The 13,027-nt window shown below is 38.0% G+C and overlaps 1 pseudogene; it reads right to left on the bottom strand.

The window, feature by feature from the left end:
• Positions 1–12,025: 12,025 nt before the first annotated feature.
• Positions 12,026–12,938, bottom strand: LOC107729139 (potassium voltage-gated channel subfamily C member 2 pseudogene; annotated as a pseudogene).
• Positions 12,939–13,027: the final 89 nt, after the last annotated feature.

Here is a 13,027-nt window from a genome sequence, read left to right as displayed (position 1 = left end):
AATAATAATAATTTTGGCTGAAGTTGCCAATCTCTCTTATTTTTGTACTGATCTCTTACCATAGTAATAATTCATATTATGTTTAATATTATTATATTATTATTATTATATTTTCCTTAAATACTCTATATTACAGTGATACATTTTATTTTGTTTAATATTTTAGTAGTAATAATCATAAAAATGAGGAAAACTATAATAACAACAAAATAATAATAATTTATCTATAATATAATCTATAATATTTATCTATTTATATAATAATATTGTTAATAACATTGTTGCTAATAATATTATTTACAGCTGAAGTTGCCAATCTCTCTTATTTTCACTGTCATACAGACATTTTTCATGATCCAAGCGATTCCACACAGATAGAAATCAACAGATTTCTGACAATATTTCTCACCAAATATACTGTTCAACTCAAAAATAAGTCATTTTATGCAAGAACATCGGGATGCAAAAGCCATTTTCAGGTGAACGACAGCAAATGTTCAGTTTGATCTAGTTCACTGGCGTTCGAGTCTGCAGTTGTGAATACAGACAGCGATGTGAGACAGACAGCTTGACTCAGACGCACTACAGACAGACAGGGGCTCCTAACAGGCTTCTGAGGGCCATTCAGCTGAGGAGATGGTTCCCGCTCGCTGAAGTGACTCCTAACAGAGCACTAGTTAAACTTGGACTAGCGGCCCGGCTCAACTCAACTCAACAGGATAATTACAGCTGGCGGTGAAGAGGCCTTCACTTAATGGAGTGTGTTTACACACCGCCGGAGAGTGAAGGGCCTTAAATGTCAGCGTTATGACTCAGTCCACATGTAAACCACACCATATGACAGATCCAGCATCAAAGCGTTTAACCTCGCCCTGCACAAGCTGATATTTCCCAGTTACGCTCACTGACCGACAGCAAATAAAGTGGGACAACACTGGAGACGCTCTTGAAGGTGAAGGTTTTGAGGAGGAACTGTGAAATCGAAGACTGTTTGCTGCGGTTTCGCAGCTTTCAGGGAGAAAGCCGAGCCGTTTAGAGGCAAAGCTAAGTTGATTCAGCATCTGATGAAAAAGGACGCGCGGGTCACTCGCATAAGACGTCCGGATCCCGCTGATTGGTTCAGGGTTTGTCCCAGTTTGGAGTTTCAGAAGGAGATGAAGAAACATTACGATCCAGGAGAATGCAGAGAGAAAGGACACGTCGTCCACAATAGCACCCGAAAATATGAGAGATCAAGAGGAAGGGAAGGGGAAAGAGAGAAGAAAAGGTGAAACAGAAAGACAAAGAGAGACAAGAAAGAGAAAGAAAAAGTGTTACTACTTTGTGTAATAGGAAACCACCCAGAACACCTTAGCAACCACATAGCAACACACTAAAAACTAGAGCTGCACGATTAACCCCTTAGCATTCCTGTAAAATTTGCCTAAAACCCCTAAAAAAGGCACACCCAAAGTAAATATAATGCATGCTGTTCTTGAACCATTTGGAGTATTTGTATGGTTTTGGTCTCTTTTGAAAGGTGACACTCTGAGATTTGTTTAGAGTGTCACTGTAAGTCTCACTGGTATTGAGTAATACAACTTTGAACACACTGAAGAAGGAAAAAATCAGATGCCTGCAGATGACTATAGCTGGGAAACACAGAGTGATCACAGCATGAAGCCTTGCTGGCAGTCTGACACAGACACTGATTGTACCTGCTGTGTTGACTGTATCTTAAAATGGTGTGTATCATCATCATCATTATCATCATCATTATTATTATTATTATTTATAGCACACCTATACAATATTTTAAATTGGAATAGATATTTATTAATAATAATAATAATAATAATAATTAATAAATACCATTATTATTATTATTATTATTATTATTATCATTATTATCATTATTATTATATTCATAGCACACCTATACAATATTTTAAATTGGAATATATATTTAATAATAATAATAATAATAATAATAATAAATACCATTATTATTATTATCATATCATAATTTTTGGCCAAATTATGCAGTGCTACAAAACAAGCAAAGCAAAACTGCACTTAAAAAAAAAACCATTTTAAATTGCAACTGAAATTTTATAATAAAAATAAATAATGTGCTATGCATTGACCTAAAACTTTGACTTTCAGTCATCGCAAGTCATTGCAATATCCATATCGCAATTTGAACATTTGCAATATTTCAATATATCATGTAGCCCTAAATATCAACACACTAAAAACCACCCAAAACATCCTAACAACCACAAAGCAACACACCAAAGTCAAATACCTACAACAATCAGAGCTATCAGAGAACAAAGAATCCTGATAACATACAAACAAATGAAGAGAGACACACTAAACACAGAGACACTGAGCTGATAACCTGAGGGTGCGTTTCACATCTCTAGCACACGCTATCCTTGAGCTCAACACAGCTGTGTGTGTGTGTGTGTGGATTGATGAAGACAACATCAAAATTAGCTGTTTGTACACCTGAAGCGAGTTTGAGGAAAGTATACGCTCTTTCCTGCTCAAAGTCCGAAGTACGAGAATGACCTCTCCATAACCTCCCATGAGGCTGAGCGTGACAGGCACGACGTAGCGCTCTATTTTTACTCCGTTTTTGAAGAATAAACTAAAGCAAAGCTACATACGTGCGTGAGAAAGGCTGACAGTGACAACAGGCAAAGAGGACGCATTTAAAGATGAAAGATGCTGGAATAAAACAAGACTGTAGATCTCTTCTGAACGGATGGAAATGCAGACATCAGAAAAATATCTCTTGATCAACTTTTTTAAAAAGCTGACAGCGGTCTTCTGAAAAGTTGAGATTATCAAATATTTCAAATAAAAATAATCATTAATTTAATCAAATATTTATCAAATAAATGTCTTATACTTAGAGACGTCTGTGCTGTAATTTTCCCATAAAAATAATATCACTTCACAGTAAAATAGTGATAGAACTAGCAAATATTATTTTAGGCTTTACTATTTTGTAAATAGAATATATGTATAATATACACACACTTTATTTTAGAATATATGTCTATTTTATGAATAGACATACATGATGTACACATGCATTCTAGGAATAAGCCAAACCTTCTACTAGCATGTGAGTGACAAATTAAGGTTTTACTGTATCAGAAATAAATAATTTTAATATGTGATTCCATTAACCTGATATATAGAAGCCCCCAAAGACTTTGTGCACTTAAGTCAGACTTAAAAACATAAGTCACTATGTTTAATAAATGTCACTACATTAGAAAACAAAACATCCAAGCCAATTGCATGTAGCTATTTACAAACACACATAAAGTAGTTATTAAAATAAAATGCATGACATTAGCGTGCACATGCATCGTTTCTCTGTATTGATCTGGCCGTTATAATGGCATTTAAAAGCTATAAAAGCATAAATGTGTTGCTACACCATGGTACATTTGTATGGATTTGAGGGGGTTTACATGCAAACAATCATTATAATACGGTTATAAGTCAATCTTTTGCTAAATGCCATAAAATGACTACAAAATTCATACTGCACTAATATTTTGGAAATACCACCTATTCCTGCCTCGTTCTTTCACAACATGAAACACCATTGACACTATCTACAATCTCAATTAGGAGTGTCAATGGTCCATTTGAGAGATAGGTGGTGGTAATGCACTTATAAGTCTGCGATCTGCCGTAAAGCAAGAAGAAGAAGCGTCACGCGCCGGCTGAAGAAGAAGACGCGAATGCGCTCGGGACAGTTCGGACATTGCGGTGAATCAGAGGTAAAAAACTATATAAATACTGTTCAGTTTCTTGCACAGACCGATCGTTTCGTGTCTTTACACATCAATGTATCGTCACGAGCCGCAGGGTTTAATTTGATTTTGTTTGTGTATGTTTGAATGTAATGCGTTCATGTGACAGTGTTATTTTAGTTTCACTGATATGCTATTTTAGTTTAATATACTATTTATTATTCATTTTTTTTATAATTGGTCTTCAGTTTAATTTTTTTGTTTTAAAGTTTTAGTAATTTTGTTGTGTGTTTTTGAGATTTATTAATCCATTTTGGGATTAATAAAAAAAACAAGTAAAAAAAACATTTTATTTCAGCTAAAACTATGCCTATACAGTTAATTTTTAAATTGTTAATTTTATTATTATTATTCAGTTTTAGTCATTTTAATACTTCAAATTAAACTAAGCAAAAATGAGAAATGTTTCCTTGGCAAATAGCTGAAATAACAGATTTATTTCAGTATTTTTGCTTTATTTTCACATATTTTCATGTACACACACACACACACACACACACAAATAAAATACAGTATATATATATCTCAAATGGACCATTGACACTCCTAATTGAGATTGTAGATAGTGTCAATGGTCCATTTGAGAGATAGGTGGCGGTAATGCACTTATAAGTCTGCGATCTGCCGTAAAGCAAGAAGAAGAAGCGTCACGCGCCGGCTGAAGAAGAAGACGCGAATGCGCTCGGGACAGTTCGGACATTGCGGTGAATCAGAGGTAAAAAACTATATAAATACTGTTCAGTTTCTTGCACAGACCGATCGTTTCGTGTATTTACACATCAATGTATCGTCACGAGCCGCAGGGTTTAATTTGGTTTTGTTTGTGTATGTTTTTTGACTCTCAAAGCCGTGATTCCCATGCGCCTCCATTATATGACTGACAGACTGCAACGGTTTGTGTTTACTGTGTTCTACTGAAGAAACAAAGTCACCTACATCTTGGATGCCCTGGGGGTAAGCAGATAAATTTTCATTTTTGAGTGAACTATCCCTTTAAACACTCAAATCCTTTCATTTGCAGGTTGATGCACTGTCAAAGCACATCTATTGCAAAAAAAAACAAAAGTTTTCCTACATTATCGTTAAAATATTAGTAGAGCGGCTTTGTTTTCAGTGTCATCTAAAGGCAAACGTAGGCGAGTATGTGTAATATGGGCTGGCTGGAGTCTGTATGTACATTCAGCATCTGTACAACAGCACAAAAACAAAGTTTGATTTGCTATTTAATCAGCGATTAGTGAGAGCAGTGTGTGGTGTGTAATTGGTCCCGGTGGACTAAACGGCTTCATTAGGCCCCGTGTTACTCTTTTGAAGCCGTGGACCGGCTCAGCGGAGGATTTAAAAGCAGTTTGTGCAGATACAGGAAAAAGCCAGCCGTGCAATTATCACAACACAAAAGACAGTCGAGCATTTCAGACCGGTCGAAATGAGCTCGCTAATGCATGTGTGCAAGATTCAAACGAGCTCAACATAAAAGCCACATCCAGCGGTACGCGAAACCACGGCGTTGGCGGTCTGTTTAACACGGCACCCTGCGTTGGGTTACATTTCTCCAGCAAACACATCTCTCCCTCTCGTTCTCTCTGGCATTTTACACCTACAGCGGTTCGCAGTGTCCACCCGTCAGCGGCGAGAAAGACAGATCTGTAATTACTGTCTCGTGCTAAAAATGACACGCAGAGCCTATAAACGGCGCGCTTCGAGGAAGACGCTAATGGTGGACTTTGGACTAAAAACACTGGTCAGTACGTCACATGCATGCATGTTTGTTTATGTGCACGCGAACACAAACTATGCAAACAGCCAGAACTGCCAAAAAAAGCTACTGCTACTAATTTAAAGCTGGTTAATGCAACCAAAAAGTACAGTTGAGAGACCATTGGGAATTGCTCTGGAAGGTGAGCATGACCTTCATCCTCCTGGTCAAAAAGCCTCCTCAAAAGTGTGCTGGCAGTGTTTGAACCAACTGCAAAATTGCATTGGATTTATTTATTGGATTCATTGGCATTTACACAGACACTTCTATTGTTCCAAACTTGTATAACTTTCTTTTGTGGAACAAAAAAGAGGATGTTTTCAAAAATCGTGTAGTGTTTTGTCAAAGTCAATGGCATCCAGTGTTGTTTGGACCCCAAAGATAGTCAAAATATCTTCAAAATATAAGTCCTACAGGTTGAATGAACTGTTCCTTTAAGGCTCTCACTACATTTTCTTCTTAATTATTCAATTTTACTCAGATATGCTTCACATTACGGTACATAAATGGGTTGCAAATGTCGTTTCATGTTGCCTTCAACATAAAAACTGAGCCAAGCAACAATTTACAGACATTTTAGATGCACACTGACTTCATCATCATCATCATCATCATCATCACAACCACCAACTCAAGGTTGTTTGGACCTCAGCGTTCTTCAAAATGTCTTCATTGTGTCCCACAGAAGAGCAAAAGTCATACAGGTTTGATTTTTTGGGTGAACTTTGGTGTTTCTTTAAAGGGATAGTTCACCCAAAAATGAAAATTCTGTCAAATTCTGTTCCCCTAAGACCTTCGTTCATCTTCGGAACACAAATTAAGATATTTTCTGATGAAATCCTAGAGCTTTCTGACCCTGCATTGACAGCAACGTAACTACCACGTTTTCCGAGAAAATACGTTTGTATGGAGTAGGGCTATAGGTTATTACGCTTTTATCATTTAGGCATCACAGTATGGCAAGGGGCGTAATATTTCCGTCACACGCTTGAGGTATTCGGTACAACGCACTGGATAGCTGGCCAATCAGAGCACACCTCGCTTTTCAGACCGATGAGCTTTGTAAAACTCAACGTGTTTCAGAAAGGCGGGGCATAGAGGAGAAACAATAATGTACAGTATGTGGAAAATAATGTGTTTTTTTAACCTTAAACCGCATAAACACATTGCATTACACCAAATACGCAAAATAATGTTCTTTTTTAGCAACGTCATATGACCCCCTTTAACATTTTAGACTGTTATTTGCTCCTCATGTTTTCTAATTTGAAACTCACATTAAACTATGGAACGGCTTCAGAAGACTTGGAATGCAGTGCACATAACTTTACAGTGGTTTATAATGTTTTTGTGCCTTTCGTGGGGCTTAATAATATTAATAACAGAATAGTATACGCACAATATCAGATTTGGATCGGTCTCGTCTGACCGATACCTGATCCGGCAGAAAAAGGCAGTATCGGATCGGTGCATCCCTACTTAATATGGATAAAAAATCTTTCAAGCATCAATTTAATAAAGGCTTTTATTTTTGTATAAACATTCAACAATGCACACATGTAGAGCACAGCAAATATTTTAAAGGGAAGCTCAAATGTACATGCTTTACATATATATATGTCAAGCATGCACATTTGAGCTCCCCTTTAAAAAGCTTCCCTTACAGAAAAAGCACATGAACTTCACATGTGCAATCACATGTTAGAATTACATGCGAACCTCACATGAAGGTGGTTTTGGAACATTTTCATGGTGTAAGTGTGTGAAACCCACGTGTCCACATTTGTGTTCACATGTGATTTTGTGTTGTTCACGGTCAAAAATGACCGCCATTGGAAATGAATGGGAAATATGCAAAAATACGAAAATACAGAGAATTTTTGGTGAGTACAATCTACAAATCATTCACAATGCAGAAAAAAAGTGCACAGCAATAAAGGGGTGACACTCTAAATCATCAAGAGTACAAAATACACACACACAAATGAACTGGTGTGGCTGTAACAATATGGCAAAATTGAGCCAGAAGACTCAACTAAGAAGTTGAAATCAGATTGATTAACCTCTGATAAAGCATTCCTGTTCATTTTTGTTACATTTTTGTTGAATTTTGATGTTATGTGCAATAAAATGTCTTTCTGTGTTCAGGTTTGACTGTAGTAAAATTAATGCAAAAACGGACATTTCAAACCAACATTTCAACCAAAAAAAAAAAAACCTTTACAAAAAGTTGTCTTTGAGAATGTCTAAATATATATCCAAATCAACAAATTAATAAAAATAAGTATTTATGTCTAAAAACAACTAGAGAATTTATACGCCTTTTATGAAGAGCTCTATAGGAGTCTAGTGGCTAAACCATGGAATTGCATGCAAGTTTTTTTGGTTTTTTTTTACTCCCACCAAATGGCACTAATCTGCCTTCAAAAATAGGATTTTAAAGGCATTGTTTCCATTTTAACATGCAATATGCCATAATTGAAAAGTAATATAAAAATATTAGAAAAAAATGTGTATTATTTTCAATGGGAAAAAATTATCATAATTATTGCATAAATATTAATTAGTACCATGAAAGTCTCTCAAAATACAACATAAAAAAGAAAAAATATTATTGAACAAAAAATATATTTAATTGATTTTACTGAAAAAAAAAAAAGAAAAAAAAGTTACATTTCAGCTGTACGGTCACTTTTGAACAATACCAGAGGGTTAAGTTTGAAATATAATAATTAAGATTCTTAATGTTTTTGAAAGAAGTCTTTTTTGCTCACCAAGGCTACATTTATTTGATGAAAAATCCAGCAAAATCAGTGAAACTGTGAAATATTATTGCAATTCCAAATAACTGTTTCTATTTTAATACATTTTAAAACGTTTTTTTTTTTCTTGTGATCAAAGCTGAATTTTCAGCATCATTACTCCAGTCTTCAGTCACATGATACTTCAGAAATCAATCTAATTTATACTACGAGAACGTTTTTTTTTATTATTGTAATAATATTTCACAACTTTTACAGAATTTTTGATCAAATAAATGCAGCCTTGAAACACCTCAATTATTCCAAACTTTTAATCAGTTTAATCACATTATGGTACTAAAATTGTGCATGTACAGACACATTTTAGATACACAATGACTTCATCATCATCATCATCATCGTCATCAACTCAAGGCTTGTTCTTAAAAGTTCATGTTTCATTACTCTAATCGCACAATACGGACGCTAACATCCCACGAAGACACACACAGCCTCAACACACGCGAAACTCGCCGAGATAATCAGCGCTCGGCGACTGATCGAAAGAAAATGACTGACAGCAAAGTTTAGGCTGAAAGACACCGGCTGCCAGCATCAGCATTCAGATCATCCGTGCCCACATAAACGCACACACACACACGTTCTGTATGACCATGCTATTCTTCCAGCGCATGAATCATCCACACACAACAATATGTCAAACACACTCATTTCAAACGGCGCCAGAGGAAACAAGCAGACACGCACGGCACACGCAGGGTTCGCGCTCGACTGAATTCCTGAAATCAATCGCCGCTCTGAATGAACGGGCGGCCGATGAGCGATAAGGTCGCCATGGAAACGGTCTCGGCACAGCATCTTCAGACGAGCGCCAGTGTTAACCTCTTAAGTGGCAACGGAACACGTGGCATCAAAACACACACACACACACACACACGTCAACATGATCACAGCGTCAAACCCTCCGCTGCATAAACAGATGGATGAAACCAGGCTGAAGGCATCAGGGGACCACAATGATGCAAACTGGCAACTGCAAGGTGAATTCTGGAAATGTGTGCTGGCTAATAACATGTGTGTTATAAGAATGTTGCAAGAACCATTATCTGTGAGTCTGTGCCAAGGTCACAGTTTCTGCTCATTAAAAATGAAGATAGCAGACTCTTCATCTAGAGAAACAATTAGTCATTGATTAGATAAACAGCCCTACTCATCTGGTCCATCTCTGCAGGTAAAAACAACTCAATCAACCAACATTGGACCAATTAACCAATTGATGTGTGCATTCACTGCCCACAGACCAACTTAAGACTTACCCACCATTAAAGGAACAGTTCACCCAAAAATGAAAATTAGCTGAATTTACTCGCCCTCAGGCCAAAGATGTAGATGAGTTTGTTTCTTCATCAGATTTGGAGAAATGTGGCATCACTTTCTCAGCAATGGATGCTCTGCAGTGAATGGGTGCCGTCAGAATGAGAGTCCAAACAGCTGATAAAAACATCACAATAATCCACAATCCACACCCACCACTCCAGTCCATCAGTTAATGTCTTGTGAAGCCAAAAGCGGCATGTTTGTAAGAAACAAATCCATTATTAAAGCATTTTAACTTCAAATCGTTGCTTCTTGACAAAATACGAGTCCATAATCCATAATAACGCTTCCTCCAGTGAAAAAGTGCATCTCCTGTTGTCTCTCACATCAAAATATATTTTAACATATGTGTTTAGAGCTGTTTAAACGCTGCTTGATCTGTGCAGATTTCTCTCCTGATTCAGATGAGACGACTATTCCACTATAGAGAAAGACAATGTTATGGATAGAGGACTCTATTTTAGCAATGATTTGAAGTTAAAACATTTGTATGACGGATTTGTTTCTTACAAACATTTGTTTATTATTTTTAGCAGCTGTTTAAACTCTCATTGAATTGCTTATTTTAAAAGTGCGATTTCTAGACATAAGAGAGTCATGTAAATGAATAAAATATTAAAGCTCCATGGGTATTTTTATGATAAATATACATTTTTCTAGTTATGCCAAACTCAAAATATGTTATGGTGTAGGAATTGTGAGTAAAATTATTTTTTGAAAATCATAATAGTAAATCAATAATGACTGGAGTCAATGGTTTTTCATATAAAAGTGAACAAAAATGTATTTGAAATCAAACTTAATATTTTTATAATATATTACCAAAAATGTAAAATTGAAGAATATTCTTGGGACAAATTAAATGGATGCTCTGCAGTGAATGGGTGCCGTCAGAATGAGAGTCCAAACAGCTGATAAAAACATCACAATAATCCACAAGTAATCCACACCACTCCAGTCCATCAGTTAATGTCTTGTGAAGCCAAAAGCGGCATGTTTATAAGAAACAAATCCATTATTAAAGCATTTTAACTTCAAATCGTTGCTTCTTGACAAAATACGAGTCCATAATCCATAATAACACTTCCTCTAGTGATAAAGTCCATCTCCTGTTGTCTCTCACATCAAAATCAACCCACATATGTTTATAGTTTTTTTGGCTTGTAAACGGTGCTTGATCTGTGCAGATTTCTCTCCTAAATCAGTTGACGTTTTCACTGGAGGAGGCAATATTATGGATAGATCACTTGTATTTTAGCCGGAAGCAACGGGTTAAAGTTAAAATCGTCAAATACGCAGCTTTTTGTTTCACAAGATGTTAACTGATGGACTGGAGTGGTGTGGATTACTTGTGGATTATTGAGATGTTTTTATCAGCTGTTTGGACTGACAGCACCCATTCACATCCATTGGTGAGCAAGTGACACAATGCTACATTTCTCCAAATCTGATGAAGAAACCAACTCATCTACAACTTGGATGACCTGAGGGTGAGTAAATTATCAGCAAATGTAAATTTTTGGGTGAACTATTCTTTTAATGTCAAAACCAATCTCTCTTTAGAGAAATAAGGACAATTTATTCCAAATAAAAAAAAATTTTTTTTAGTGAAACAACTGCCATTTAAAATATGCTGATAAAAAATGTATCAGAAAACTGCTTAGTAACAACAATAAAAATTGAAATTTTTAACTAAAACACACTAGATTTCTATCTCAATGGCCTGCATATAATCAGAGCAAAAAAGACATTACTCAGAACCCAAAGCAGCACAAAGAAAAAGCTCTTTAAAATGGTATCTGGCTGATCTCTGCAGTGCATCTGAATTCACCTGCAACGATCTCAATAATTAATCTTTTCCACTCAAGTTACCAGTCTCTTCCAACCAATCGTTTAATTAAAACATCTCAAATGGTGACTAACGCATAACCTCCATTACGCTTCCCATAAGTGTGGGAGGGCTGCGATTCTTTTCTCTCCCTCAATCAGGCCAATTTTAACCAAGACTATTTTAACAGAGGATAAAAATGCCTTCACTGTAGAAGTTTTATGTTCTGGACACCTGTTACCAACGCATATCTGGAGATTACGCACGTTTAGATGAAAAACACTCATGCATGCACTGTCTCTGATGTGTTTGCCAAGTCTGTCTTGATTTGATCTTAATATGTGACACCTGCCTCTCCGATACGTTTCTAACCATTACGCACTGGTTTAGATGCATGCACACTCACATTACATCAACTTTTAACACATTTAAACGTTTTAGGAGACTCTCTCTACTCTTTACTAACGCGTCTCAGGCACGTTTAGTAGTGTGCATGGTAATTTGAACACAAAACAGACTTATCTACACGCATGCATGAGTTTCGGCGTTGTTTGGATACACTGGAAGCGCGAGCGCGTAAAGGAGCCGCGCGCAACCGTTTGGCGACTCCGCGCTGCGCTCTTACCCGGGCGGCTCTGGAGGAGTACGGGTCCTCGAACAGGTTCCAGATGACCGGCTGCCACTTTTTCCACCTGCAGACGGTACCGTCAGTGGACACCACGTCCTCGATGCCCAGCCGCTTGCCGTACTCGTCGTCCTCGTCGTTGTCCACGTTCATCTCGAACACCTCCAGCGCCTCCTCGGCATCCCGGTGCTGTCGGTAGGTCATCCAGCAGCACGGCTCCACGTCCGTCTCATCGATGCCCCAGAAGGACAGCTCCTCCTCGAACAGCGGCCCGCACACGTCCGCCGGGCAGTGCAGCTTCCCGGTCCGGTAGTAGTTGAGCACGTAGGCGAAGACGCCCGGGTGCCGGTCGAAGAAGTACTCGTTGCTGCGCGCGTTGTACTCGATGAAGCCCGGGACTTGTTGCAGCTGGTCCAGAACCGACTCGAGGTCCGACTCGGAGGCGAGTAGGGCCAGACGCGTGCCCGGCAGGGTCTTCAGCGTGGTCCGGTAGGTTTCGTGCCTCGTGCCCCCGACGTTGAGGATCACCCTCTCGTGCTCGTCGAACTTGCCCATCTCTCAGAGTGAGACATGACGCGAGGGGAGTAACGTTACTCTACGGTGCTGCTGTGGCGAAGCTGGAGTACTCCAATAGTTCACGAACAGCCTCATTGAAGTGAAGTACCGAACCGAGCGCGTGTCCAGGGGAATGAGCGGCTCGGATGAACACCGGTGACAGGTGAGAGACGAGGCGCGGAAGCAGCAGCTCTTCCTTCTATCGGTCCATCATCACCTGCGGCTCGAGCTTCAAGAGCAACAAGCGCTCGCTCTCTCTCGCTCTCTCTCTCTCTCTCTCTCTCTCTCAAGGACGCACCCTTT

This window comes from Sinocyclocheilus rhinocerous, unplaced genomic scaffold (assembly GCF_001515625.1).
Source record: "Sinocyclocheilus rhinocerous isolate Xijiao unplaced genomic scaffold, SAMN03320098_v1.1 scaffold3263, whole genome shotgun sequence".
NCBI classification, from domain to species: Eukaryota; Metazoa; Chordata; class Actinopteri; order Cypriniformes; family Cyprinidae; genus Sinocyclocheilus; species Sinocyclocheilus rhinocerous.
Note: the sequence above shows the minus strand (reverse complement) of the source record. Positions and strands in the feature narration are given on the sequence as shown.